The sequence below is a fragment of the Canis lupus genome, chromosome 4 (assembly GCF_048164855.1).
Source record: "Canis lupus baileyi chromosome 4, mCanLup2.hap1, whole genome shotgun sequence".
Lineage (NCBI taxonomy): Eukaryota > Metazoa > Chordata > Mammalia > Carnivora > Canidae > Canis > Canis lupus.
Window position 1 is genome coordinate 86,846,664 of NC_132841.1, and position 12,581 is coordinate 86,859,244.

General features: G+C 39.8%; 1 long non-coding RNA gene across 1 annotated transcript; it reads right to left on the reverse strand.

Moving 5' to 3' along the window:
• Positions 1-4,404: 4,404 nt before the first annotated feature.
• Positions 4,405-12,339, reverse strand: LOC140632730 (uncharacterized). The gene is made up of 2 exons (XR_012030422.1): positions 11,886-12,339; positions 4,405-7,802 (listed from the first exon to the last, which is right to left on the reverse strand). It is a non-coding gene; the product is annotated as an uncharacterized lncRNA (long non-coding RNA).
• Between the last annotated feature and the right edge of the window lie 242 nt (positions 12,340-12,581).

The following is a 12,581-nucleotide window of genomic DNA, read 5'->3' on the forward strand; positions in this document are numbered from 1 at the left end:
TCAGCCCTCATTTCTTTTTCTGTTCTTAGTCCTGGACCCCAAAATGAATGAATCCCTTGGGATAGAGTTGGTTCAAAGGTGATGACATAGTCATAAGGTGAGAGCTCATCTTGATCTTGCCCCTCTTCCTTTGAAAATGGTTCTAAACTCAGATTATGTAAGGTGATCCTAATTGTCTTTTTCAAGTAAATTATATAAATTATTGCAGTGCTTTTTACAACATCCCTAGATAATATTACAAAGAGAACTTTGAAGAGGTACTGGCCTCTAAATGGGAGAAGAGACCAAACCCTTGAAACAAAGGAATGCACCCGCGTGATGGCATGGTGAGGCCAAGACCAAAGAACCTGAACACTCCCAAGATAAAAAGGAAAAATGAAACCTTTGCATCACTGGATACCATATGCGTTCTGCATAGCACCAACTTTCTGGGGTATAAAATGGACTTAATGCCCTGAGGAGTCATTGCCAGGGGTTGCCATTTATTCTTTCCATGTTGTTTGGGAAAGCTTTGAGGTGTCAGAAGGTGGAAGTAGTCAAAATATACTTGGTGGCCATAAAATGAGAAAAAGCATAGGAATGTGTTATACTTTCACTATGTAGGCATTTCTCCTTAGAAGCATGACTCACAGTTAAAAGTTAATTCATTCAGTATCTCTTGAATTCTGAATAAGTCCCTTGGGAGTGTGGGAAATATGAAGATCATTTACAAAGATTTGGGAGCCTTAAATAGCTCGTAGTCTAGCAAAGAATCGAGAGTAATGATTGCAAGGGTATCCATCTGATTAAACGCTGGCGCTAGAGAGGGGGCCAGGTGTAAGCAGCAGTGGAATGAGAAGGTCGAAACCATGAAAATGCAAGTGTTGGAACTGGCCCACCCATTCCTCATGATGTCACTTGATCCCGAGCAATGTCAATGTTACGCCGTTCAAATTCATGACAGAGAAGTCTCTATACCAGAAGTGCAAGATGGGACAGAAACTTTGGGTTCTCTCAGCAAAATGCTGGTCAATGTGATTCAAAAAGAAAGAAAGTCCCATGTGTCAGTTGATCTTTGGAAGCTAGAAGTGAAGCCACAGAATCTGCTCACAGGCCTGGTCCAAGAAGTCTATCTTTGAATGATTCCCACAATTATCACCATCATTTTGGAAGGAGCTTTTGCTCTAATTGTACAGGTTGTGGAATCATTTTTTCTATTCTGTTCTGGGAGACCTTAGGACCAAGATCCAAATCTTTTTCCTGAGCTCCTATCTGACTCACACATCTGTTCCTTGGACATTTCCAATCACATGGCCCACAGACTCTTAAACCAGAGTAAATATCTTACCCACTTGCCGCCCCCCCACACGCACATGCACACTCACACTTTAGCCACACTTTATCCTTCCTTATATTCTCATTGAATGATACTGTCACCAACCTCTGCAAATACCAGTCTTCAGAGTCAACCTCAACTTTTTCTCCCTTACTACTCCACACAGTCCTATAAAATCTGCTTCTTAAAAAAAAAAAAAAAAATCTGCTTCTTAAACATCTCACATATTTGTTCTCTGCTTTCTGTTTCCACTACCACTACGTTGGTGTAGACTTTCTTTGTATTTATTTATTCCAAGAACCCTTAAATGGCCTCTAACCCTTACACCAAGATAAGCTTTCTCCTGATATACATATCGACTCAAGTCATTCCCCATTTAAATTCTTCACAGAATTATTATTGACTTCAAATTTGTCATGACTTTTTCTCACCTTTTCAGACTTAACTGCCCTTATATCTACACACGTACCGTGCTCTTAATGTCCCCTAAAAGTACTGTACTACCAATGCTTCCATACCTGTTTTCATGCCATCTACCTTCAAGATTGAACTTTTCAAGGGTCCACTCCAGAGCCACTAGAAAACTAACCACAAGTGCTCTACACGGACATGATTTTGTATCAAGAGAGTTGTTATGTAGAAGCCTGGGATGACATAATCAAGTAGACAGCGAGAATTATTTTCAAGAAAGATCAAGATTAATGAAATTTAAGGAAACTCATGGCAACTCAATATCACCCAAAAGGAAAGAGAAAGGAAAGACAAAATAGAAGAGGTTAATTTGTTAGGATGATTCAAAGAAAGAAGAGATAAGATTCAGAAAATAGCCCTTGGCTAGTAGTTGAGACTTGAGTCAAACAAATGGATGGTCAGTGTCGGCAAGGCACTTTTATTTGGAATCTAGGTCCTTTCAAGAAAAATAAGGAAAAGACAAGTGTAACTGTAGAATATAGACTGGGGAGCTGGGACCCTCGGAATCATCCCCTTGTGTTCAATTCCACCTGTCTCTTTGGCTATGATTGATTGAGTCTGTTGTAAAGATACATGACCCGACCTAGACCCATATGTTCTCCCTTAGGAATTTATAAAGTGGAACAGTGACAATCAGAGACAAGTGGCCGTGTGAGTGGAGTTGAGCTGCTGCTTTTGACCTCCCACAACCGTGGTTTCCTTCCTTTTGGAGGTTTGGTTTGGACTGTCCAGGGGATGTCACTGAATTTCCTTTGTGAGCAGAATACACCCAAAGTTCTTCAAATTACTTGGGAATAAAATAAGCTTGAGAATAATATGTTCAATATGATTTCTTATGCTTGAAATTTAGATTTAAAATAACAAAAAAATAAACCCGGAGTCCAGGAATCTGTCGATTTCCACATCAGTGGAAGGTGCCTGCTGACCTGTGTGACTATAAGCTAGCTGCTCTTGTGGTTGGTGCTGTTGCCTCTAGTTGGCATCATGCAACTTGATTTACATGTTGCGAAAACACTCAACAGGGATGGGCAGATACCAGTGAAGAGTGGCGTTTGATTAAGAACAAGTTAGGGGCACCCGGGTGGCTCAGTGAGTTAAGCCTCTGCATTTGGCTCAGGTCATTATCCCAAGGTTCTGGGATCAAGCCCCATGTCAGACTCCCTACTCAGTCTGCTTCTCCCTCTCCTTCTACCCCTTCTCCACTTGTGCACTCTCTCTCTCTCTCTCTTTCTCCCTCATGCTCTTTCATGCACACTCTCAAATAAATAAATAAAATCTTTAAAAAATTTAAAAAAAAAAAAAAACAAGGTATGTGTTAGGTGAAGCTATAGTGCAAACACGTCCCTTGAGAGGATCCTTCAGGAAGAAATGTTTCCGACACACACCACCGCTTGGAGTCAATGGATAGGTCAACGGTTTAGAAGTTTGCTTGCCAGCAGGTACATAATCAAAGTGTAGTGTTGGAAGAATTGTGCCAGGATTATCCCAGTGAGAGAAGTAACCATATGATGACAATTAAAATCATTCCAGAAGAGCCATGTTCAATTTGCTTGTACCACAAGCAAAAAGGAAAATCAGAATTGAGAAAAATCAAGGTGTTAACCATGCACGTACACTCTGTGACACATCCAAAGACTGGGCCGAAAACAGGAAAGTACATGCTAAGGGCAGTCTTCAGCATCTAAGACCTGAGGGAGAATGAGGGTGAAGAGTGAGAAGGTGCTGGAAGAAACTCCGTGTTTTGAAACTCTCTGCTGTGCCTCTCAATCCACAAGGGCATGACTCTGAGGGCATTCACTCCACCGACTGTCTGGTAGACGTCTCCCTGCAACACAAAGCTTAATTCACGCAGGAGAGAGACAGCAGGTTCCTCCCTGAGTCCCCAGCACTTACCAGACTACCTGCCACAGGGGAGAACATAAGTGGTTGCTGAAAGCCTCTTGAGTGAACTGGCACATTAGCATAGTATTTGGAGCATAAAAATAGCATTTTACCCTAATCTAGATAACGGCGCAAGAAGGTAACGGGAGCAATATATAAAGGTATTTCTGAACATGCAAATAGACATTCTTTTCCAGATAGTAAATAATTGTCTTATTCTTCAGGGAAACTTTCAACCATTAAATTGATGCTAGAAATAGGAGGGAAAGAAGCAAATCCATCTTGCTTGCAGCAAATTAAAGTATGCATTTTCTCCTTTTGCCAAAACCCCCTATTCCCGGAAAATAATATCTTTGTGCTCTTCTTGCTTATTTATGATCATCTAGTGGAGTGCTTGTCAGTCACTAACCACAGCAGGGATCAGTCACAACACACTTAGCAGAGGATAAAATATTTGCCCTGCCTTTTTTGGACACTGAAGACTATACCTTTTATAAACGGCCTATTCATGGTGTGGTCCCACCTTAAGATGCTCCTGTATCTATTAAAGAACTGTTTATTTGAAAATATCACCTCCAGCTTTGAGATCTCAGAATGTAGGATCAAAATTTGTAGAAAATCAAAAATTAGAAGAAATCTAATTGCATTAAGGTTTGTCCATGATCAACAAGTGAGCCTAAGTTCTCACAGAGATCGTAGGGGTCCTCGCTGCGAAGAATGACAAGGTAGTACCAAGATAAGCATGTAAAGTTCAATTTTAATCAGTTTTTCTAGTATTTATAGAATGATAATAAAAAGAAGTGTTAAAGGGGGAGCCTGGGTGGCTCAGTCGGTTGAGTGTCAGCCTTCCTTCAGCCCAGGTCATGTCTCAGGGTCCTGGGATGGAGTCGCATGTTGGGCTGCCCACTCAGCAAGGAGTCTGATCCTCCCTCTGCTGCTCCCCCTGCTTGTGCTCTTTCTCTCTCTCTCTCTCTGTGTCAAATAAATAAATAAAATCTTAAAAAAAAACAGTGTCAAAGAAATTTGCTATGTCTGATTAAGACTTCCCTCTTAATATGTACAAAAGCCTGAAGTTGTGCTCTACTCTTGAAAAATATCCAAAATGAGAGAAGTAGAAGCCCTCCAAGAAGCTTAATTTAGATGTTTTAATATTCTATTGGGTTTTTTCTCCCCAAGATTTCAACGTTCAGAAAGGACATGCCCTGCTAGTGCTTTAGAGACACTAGAGCATAGTGGGAAAGCATGGTTTTAGAGTCAGCTAGAATCAAAGGGAGTGCCCCCTCGGCCACCTTGGGCAAGGTATGTCATCCGCTCGAGTCTCCGTCCACTCAATCGCAAGACAGGATAACTGACATCATCTGCCTCACTGAGTGGACACAAGGAAGGAAGCGAATGGGAAAAAATGAGCATTCCTGGTGCCGGGTAGGTGTGGAAGGAATTCATCTGTTTGGGGAGGCCTACTGTTTGTGTTTTGTCTCTTAATGCATGAAGATTTAGAACACAAAGGGACAGCATACCGAGTTGGAGAGGAAAGATAAAACGTGGATTACAAAATAGAATAAAACTAATAGGCTGAGGTCTATACGGGACTTGTGGCTGAAAATCCGTGCTTATTTCCTGGCACTACCACGGTTTGGGGTCAGCTGTTCCCGCCCCCCTCCTCGGGCCCCCAGCCCTTTGGCATTCAGAAAATGATCACTTACTCCCCGGAATTTATGGCTCCATGAATCTGATAAAGCCTTTGCTAAATTATGGCTCGTTCATGTCTCGTCACCTCTGCAAAGTGAGAAAACCCTGACGGGAATAATAGATGAAATAATTTGGGGAAAATAGCCTCTCTTTCACTGCCTTTTAGACTAAGTGCAGAGAGTTTGTTTTTACATATATTACCTCAGATGAACTCCACTTGAGATTGAAAATATCTTCCATTCTTAAAAGAATTAGTTATCATTAGCATCCCTCCTTTCAGCCGTGATTTATGTGCCTTTAGGTTTAAACTTAAGTTCTTTCAAACATCTGGAAAATGTACTGCTTGAATAAATCATACAGTAAGGGTATCTGTTAAATTATACTAATCCCATCATCTTGACCAGAAATTTATAAAAGAAATTGAAGAAGAAGAAGAAAGAAAGAAAGAAAGAAAGAAAGAAAGAAAGAAAGAAAGAAAGAAAGAAAGAAAGAAAGAAAGAAAAGAAGAAAGAAAGAAAGAAAGAAAGAAAGAAAGAAAGAAAGAAAGAAAGAAAGAAAGGCAAGAAAAAAAGAAATTTTCTCTTGTTCCTGCTCAAAGGAGCACTAATGGGTTATGAACCCTTTCAGAGTCATAGAGCAGAGAGAAAAATGGTTGCCTTGGTAACAGGGCAGACCAATCAGCTGCATACACTCTCCCCAGAGCATCTAATTTATGCAGCAAATGCAGGCTAGAACAGGTGGCTAGCCTAAATGATGCCAAAAAGCTTTAGCTCTCAAACATACCCACCCTCCAAATTTTCTTAAACACAAAGTTTCGTTCTTGTCCCTCAGAAAGGCAGACTTAACAAGGTACATTTCAGTGTGCAATCTAACATGTTAGTCATCCAAAGAGCTCTCGACATTTGCCACATTTGAATTTTCTGGCAAAAAAAAAAAAAAAAAAAAAAAGACAGATACATGATTTTGGAAATGCTGGCTACTGACGGCTTAATTCTCCTAGCTACTTTGAAAGTGGAGGTGATCCTAACGCTTACTCAAGTTCCATCGTTTGCAGTTCAATAAATCAAGTATTATTGTGAGTTTTAATAGCAAGAGGGTTTATCCCTAGATTTCATGATTCTTGCTTCAGACAATAAACAGTCGCATAAGTTCCGATTCCTTAAGCCATCTGAAAGCACAGAGGTATTCGTAAATAATTGGATTGCAAAATGGGAGAGAAAAGAATACCTAGCTAATTAGAGCTCTATTTGTCGTAGGGTCAGGCAAGCCCCTTAGCTATCCCTAAAGTTAGAAAGGAAAAATCTGGAAAACTAGCATTAGGGTATAAATTTTTTCATATTCTATACGGACTTTATATGATCCAGGCCCATTTTCCTTCTTGAGCCTCATGTCCTCGGTGCACCCTGACCTTTGGTCAACAGAACTCCCAAGAAATCTGTTCTTCCCATCTCTGCCCTTTGCATTTGCTGTTGTCTCTGCTCCGAACGTCCTGTCGGTGCTGGGTGCCCTGCTCAAGGCGCCTCCGTCCTCCAAGGCTAAGATAAAGCGCTGGGTCTCCCCAAAAGCCTTCCCGCACGTTCCTGAAGGCAATTACCAGGATCCCTCCCTGTTCCCTCTGCCAGTGCCTCCACTGTCTCTGCGTTTACCTTCTTCACCACTCGGAGTCCCCAGACTCCAAGGCGGGGACTGGCTGCTCATCAGTCCTCATCTCCAGAGTAGCCCCAGCTCCGGGTGTGGGATCACAGACAGTTGGTAGAAGAACAAGCAAATGAATGAATGAGTGCAACTGTGCGTCCTTGACACAAAAACTGTCCAAACGTCATACCTGACAAAACGTTTGCCGAAATTAAAATGAAAATTTCACCGATTTGCACAAAGTACAATCACGTGTGCTCGTATGAGCAAAGAATCTGTATTTCTTTAATGAGTTGGATCTTTTCTTCAAAGAAAGCATCACAGGCAGCTCCTCTCGTTTGACCTGGATGCCAGTCCCTCATTAGGCTGTTGGTCCTGCTCATTCCCCCTCTTACAACATCTCTCCCCAAACCCGAGGCTTCCTGGACCACAGCTCAGACGTGCTGCGCTGGACGTACTATTACACAGTCGATTTTGCCTTCCCACTTCCCAGTTCATAGTGATCACACAAGCAAGTGTTTGCTGCAAACGACATTTAACAGAAGAGACAACATGAGCGAGGAAGTTCAGGTCTTGGGTTTCTCTATTGATCTGCTTTTGAAGTCTTCCAATTGTCTCCAAAGGTGACCCTTGTCGCCTGAGGATGTTTCCTTGGCAACAGGGGTGACTGCTTCCAGCATGTGCAAAAAGGCATCTCTGTTTGTTTGATACCCGACTACCACCCAGAGATGCTCTGTGGCTTCAAAGAAAGCGAGGAGCCCTCAGTTTTAAGTACCAGATCGGCTCTCCGGTTCATGGGCTGCATATTCCTCTGGAAAACAAGAGATGGTGATAATTATCTGGCAAGAGTTTCCTCATCTCATGAAAAGGAAAGACAACCTCTCTATTGATTCATTTACGTTCTCCTTCCCTGACTATCCTACAGGCTTGCCTGTGCGTGCACGCACGAACCCAGACACACACATACAAACACATCTTTCCCTTTTACTTTCATTCATTAGTTCTTTCTTTGGGTCGTTTTCTACATTGAAAGCTTTTTGCTTGCTATCAGGTCTCTGCTTTCTGGGTAGTCTCTATTTTACCTAGTCTCTCTATTTCTAAAAGCAGCCTCTTTGTACATCTCAGTTTCCAGTATCTACCAAATTACAAATCAGAGTTAGACATCAACCTATCTTAGCGCCCCCCCCCCCGCAAAAAAAAAGCTAGGTGAGAGCAACTGAAATTTGATCAGCTCTCATAACCCTATATTATTGTAAGATGAAATGAAAAAAAGTAAGATAGACCTTGAAATTAATGTCTTTTATGATCAATTCACCTTTAGTTCACATTGCTTATATATTCTTTTAAATGGTATTGATAACATTTTATTTGTTATGCTTTATGCCTCCCCAAAGCAATTTGAAAGTGTTTTTCTTGCAATCAATGACACTTTTTAATGTCCATTTCATACAATTGCAGTCATGTCGCAAAAAGTCTAGAAAACCTAGTGCATCAGACAAACCTTCATATTAGGTGAATTATTTTGTCTGGATTTTGTACTCAAAAAAGGGGAAAGTTACTGAGGTTGTAGAGCTGTGCTGGGGATAATTCTTTCTAAAATATACTTCTAGATATTTTTATGCTAATTTTAGTAAGTAAATAACTAAATAAACTAGTTTATAGAGAGTGAATAATGGCATATCAAAAGTTCATACTCAGAACCTAGCTTTTTTGATGTAAAATGTACAGAATCCTAAGAATGAAGAGTAAAAGTACAACTTCTTTCATGTCCAGAGTATCCAAAGAATACAAATTTGAAAATATCATTCAACAAGTAGCATTATAAATCCATAGATTCAAAATACATTTTATGCTAATGAGGTTAGTAATTTAGGCATCCAATGAACCTTTGAAATAATGCAATCCCTTGTTTTCCATGTGAGAAAATAAACACCAAGAAACTGAAGAAAGAAAAAAAAAAGCCCTGTGCATATTGGTGTCAGGCCTTAAATGAATATCAGAAAGACTTTTGGTTCCTATTTGCTTACTACATAAAATGTTCCTATAAAATTCTTGAAGATGAGAATTGCATTTGTCCTTTATTGTTAAATGTTCTATTTTATAATGCAATGCTCAACTTTAACTCTCTCTAATAAATTATTTATGTGTGCAGTATCAGTTAGGAATGCTTCTACTAAAAATAACAGAAAACACCATTGAGAATGACTTAATAGATATTGGTTTATTTTTCTGACATGACAAGGAGTCTTGAGGGGGGCAGCTGGCATTGTTTTAGCCATGCTTGTTTTAGCATGGCAGGACCAGCATCCCTGAAATTGTCTTGGTATTTCCTCATAGCTGCCTCCTTCTGGTCACAAAAGCACATGCTTTCAGCCTCCCATTCTGCCTTCAAGAAAGGGAGAAGGAGCCATGCCAGACATGTCTTTCCTTTACATCAGGTGAACAAAATCCTTCACAGACTTATTTGCAAGTCTATGCTCATGTCTCCATGCCCAGAACTAAGCAATATGGCCACTCTCATGGTGCAGGAGCCTGGGAATGTAAAAACTTGGAGCTTTCAACTGTTACAACAGAGATAACAATGGAGAAATGTATTTGAAATACTTGAGTTTGAGCTAAAAGAAATTAGATCCTTATATATAAATAGATGATAGATAAATAGATGACAGATAGGAGATAGATAATAGATAGATAGATAGATAGATAGATAGATAGATAGATAGATAGATAATAGATAGATAGATGATAGATAGATAGATAGATAGATAGATAGATAGATGATAGATAGATGATAGATGATAGATAGATGATAGATAGATAGATAGATAGAGACATGAGATAGAAATCAGGAAAGAAAAGATATATGCCAAGAAAGTTACCAAAGAAGTAGGGAAAATATATTCTACTACCATTTTAAAATAGAAGAATGAGGTATCCAAAATGAGAAAGAGAGTGGACATAAGTGTTTTCCAAATGCCTTCCATGGTGGAATCCCAGAACACGCTCATGAGCATTGGTGCTAGAGCCACACCAGGCCAGCAGGGACAATACAGCAATTTCAGTGGACACTGAGAATCTGTGTATTTTGCCAGTTGGTGGGTCAAGAGAAAATACCAGGGAAAGTATTGTTAAGGAACTTAATAATTACTTAGGAGCATCAGGAAATTAAAAATCACTACACTGTGTGAATAACGTGAAATGACTTTTACATGGTCTTCTGAACACAGAACAATATTACAACACACAATTTGTTGCTTGATTTTAAAGTCACTTCCAAGTATTCTGAAGGTGCATATGAGCATTTGCAGAAGTTCTTTCTTTTCCTTTGGGTCACCTTAGTTCAATATGAAAACCAAGTAGACCGGATAAATTGTTATTGTATTAAATCCGTAAGTTCAACCCAGAGGGCACTCTTGCCCCTTTGCTGTTCTGAAAACAAGCGAGAAAGTTTATGCTACCTCTGCATCCTGGGTCCCTGCTAGAATGCAAGCTCCATGGTAAAGACTCTGTTTTGTTTGCTGCTTTCTCCCAAGTGTTTACAACAGTGCCTGGTACGATGTTGTGAGTCAACAATTGTACAATAAATAGTTGTTGCCTCAGTAAGTAAAAACTAACCCCTTGTACATCATTGACCTACTAGGCAAGTGTTATTCTTCTTTGAGGTGAAATTAAATAGATTTTGCAAAATTCACTTCCAACGTGAGTTGTACAGCAATAAGCTAAATATTAGATCCTTCTTCAGAAAACAGCTCATTGATCAAAAGAGTTAGGCTATAAATGTCTTGAGAGTAAGAACCACATGCTTATCTTTTTTGTTGCCAAGCCCAGTGCCTGGCACATAATACATGTTTACAAAATAAATTGCTGACCAGATTTTATAGGGCGTGATTACTAACGTGGTAGCTATCACATATTTGGTTCAAACCTTAAAAGGAAACTAAATTGACCTGTTTCCGATGAGCACTCAACCTCTGAACTTCATTCTTAAGAATATTATTCAGGCTCAAAAGTGTTGATTTTTCCAACCAGAAGGCTAATGAAAACCTGAGAGGAAATTCATAAGACCCAAGTCGGTTAAGCCTACACTCACACCTGCATGCACATGTCCACGTATCACATAGCTTGTTTTCTCCTATCATTCTGGGCTTGAAAAATAAATTGTTCTCAAAGAGAAACAAACAGACAAACAGCTAAGAACCCTTGTAGGCTTGTCTGTAAGAACATGGAACAAAATAACTGTAAGGAGAACAGGATTCTATGAGATCATGTTGGCTAATTTCTACGTGTGCCATTGTAAACACGATCTGTAACGAGTAAAAATGAAGATAATACATTTCTTTATGGCTGGAAGATGAAAAGCGTTGCTTTGTTGATATTCACTCTTTTTATTATTGTTCTTATAAGTACCGAGACCAGCCTTAAAGCAGACTCCCATTAACAAACACCATGGTAAACACCGGTCTACAACACAACAGCAAACGTAGCTGTTCCCAACACATCAGAGGTTGCACTCATTGAAATACTTTTAAAACAGGCTCTACTCTTTCCATTGTGATAGTTTTATTGTCACAGGCAAGCACAGCTAAGTGAGCATGGTCACACGTTAATATCCGGCGGGTGTGCATGTATACATTTTTTTAAAAGCACTCTCCTTTCTCCAACTCTTACTGATTTCAGCAAAGCCATGAGAAGTTCAGAATCCTTCTCCCATAACTGCAAGCACAAAGATATTTTTAGGGTAAGCATTTTATTCCGTGAAATGAAAAGAAACACCACCAACAAAAAAAAAGATTCAAAGCAAAACACACACACACACACACACACACACACACACACACAAGACAGAAATGAATCTGTCGGAAAACAGAAAACTGAAGCGTTAATTGAACATTACCTTTTTCTCATAGTGAGGAAGATGCATCATGGTCATTGCTATCTTTTCTCACTGTGCTGATTTAAAACCCCCAGCTGAGAAGGCAGCTGTGCAGAGCAAGGATCTGGTGAGCTCAGCAGGAGCTCTGCATCCTAATGCTACTCCCAGAAATTCATGCTTGCTTTCAGTTTCTGTGTTGTCATTAGTATTGCCAGAAATGTGAAATGCTGTCCTCTTTCTGCACCAGTGCCAGAGAGATCACAGAGATAGTGTCTTTAAAGACTTCAAAAGCCTGGATCACCCTCTTTTATTGTTATTTATTTTAAATGTAGCCTCCAAGGAGCAGGCGTTGGCTCCTCTTCAAGGTATTTAAAATTCTGGAGACTTTCATTAATCATGACGTTAATGGAATAGATGGCAAAACAGACGTGAAAGTTGAAACATATGGGGGAGGGAATGGTAAGGCTGCTGTTTCCCACCCCCTTCCATGCCAAAAGAAAAAAAGAAGTCTTCACTGTCATATAGTATTTTTTCCCTAGATTGCAACAATGAAATCCTTATCTTAACACAACAAAAAATGCTACATTGTATGCCTCTGACAAAGGTAGCCATACAGAAGTGACTTCAACCCAAAATAAAGTGACATTTCTTAAAGCCCTTGAAAATGGAATTAATTTATTTCTGCTTCCAGATAGTGGCATTAAAAATACTATGGAA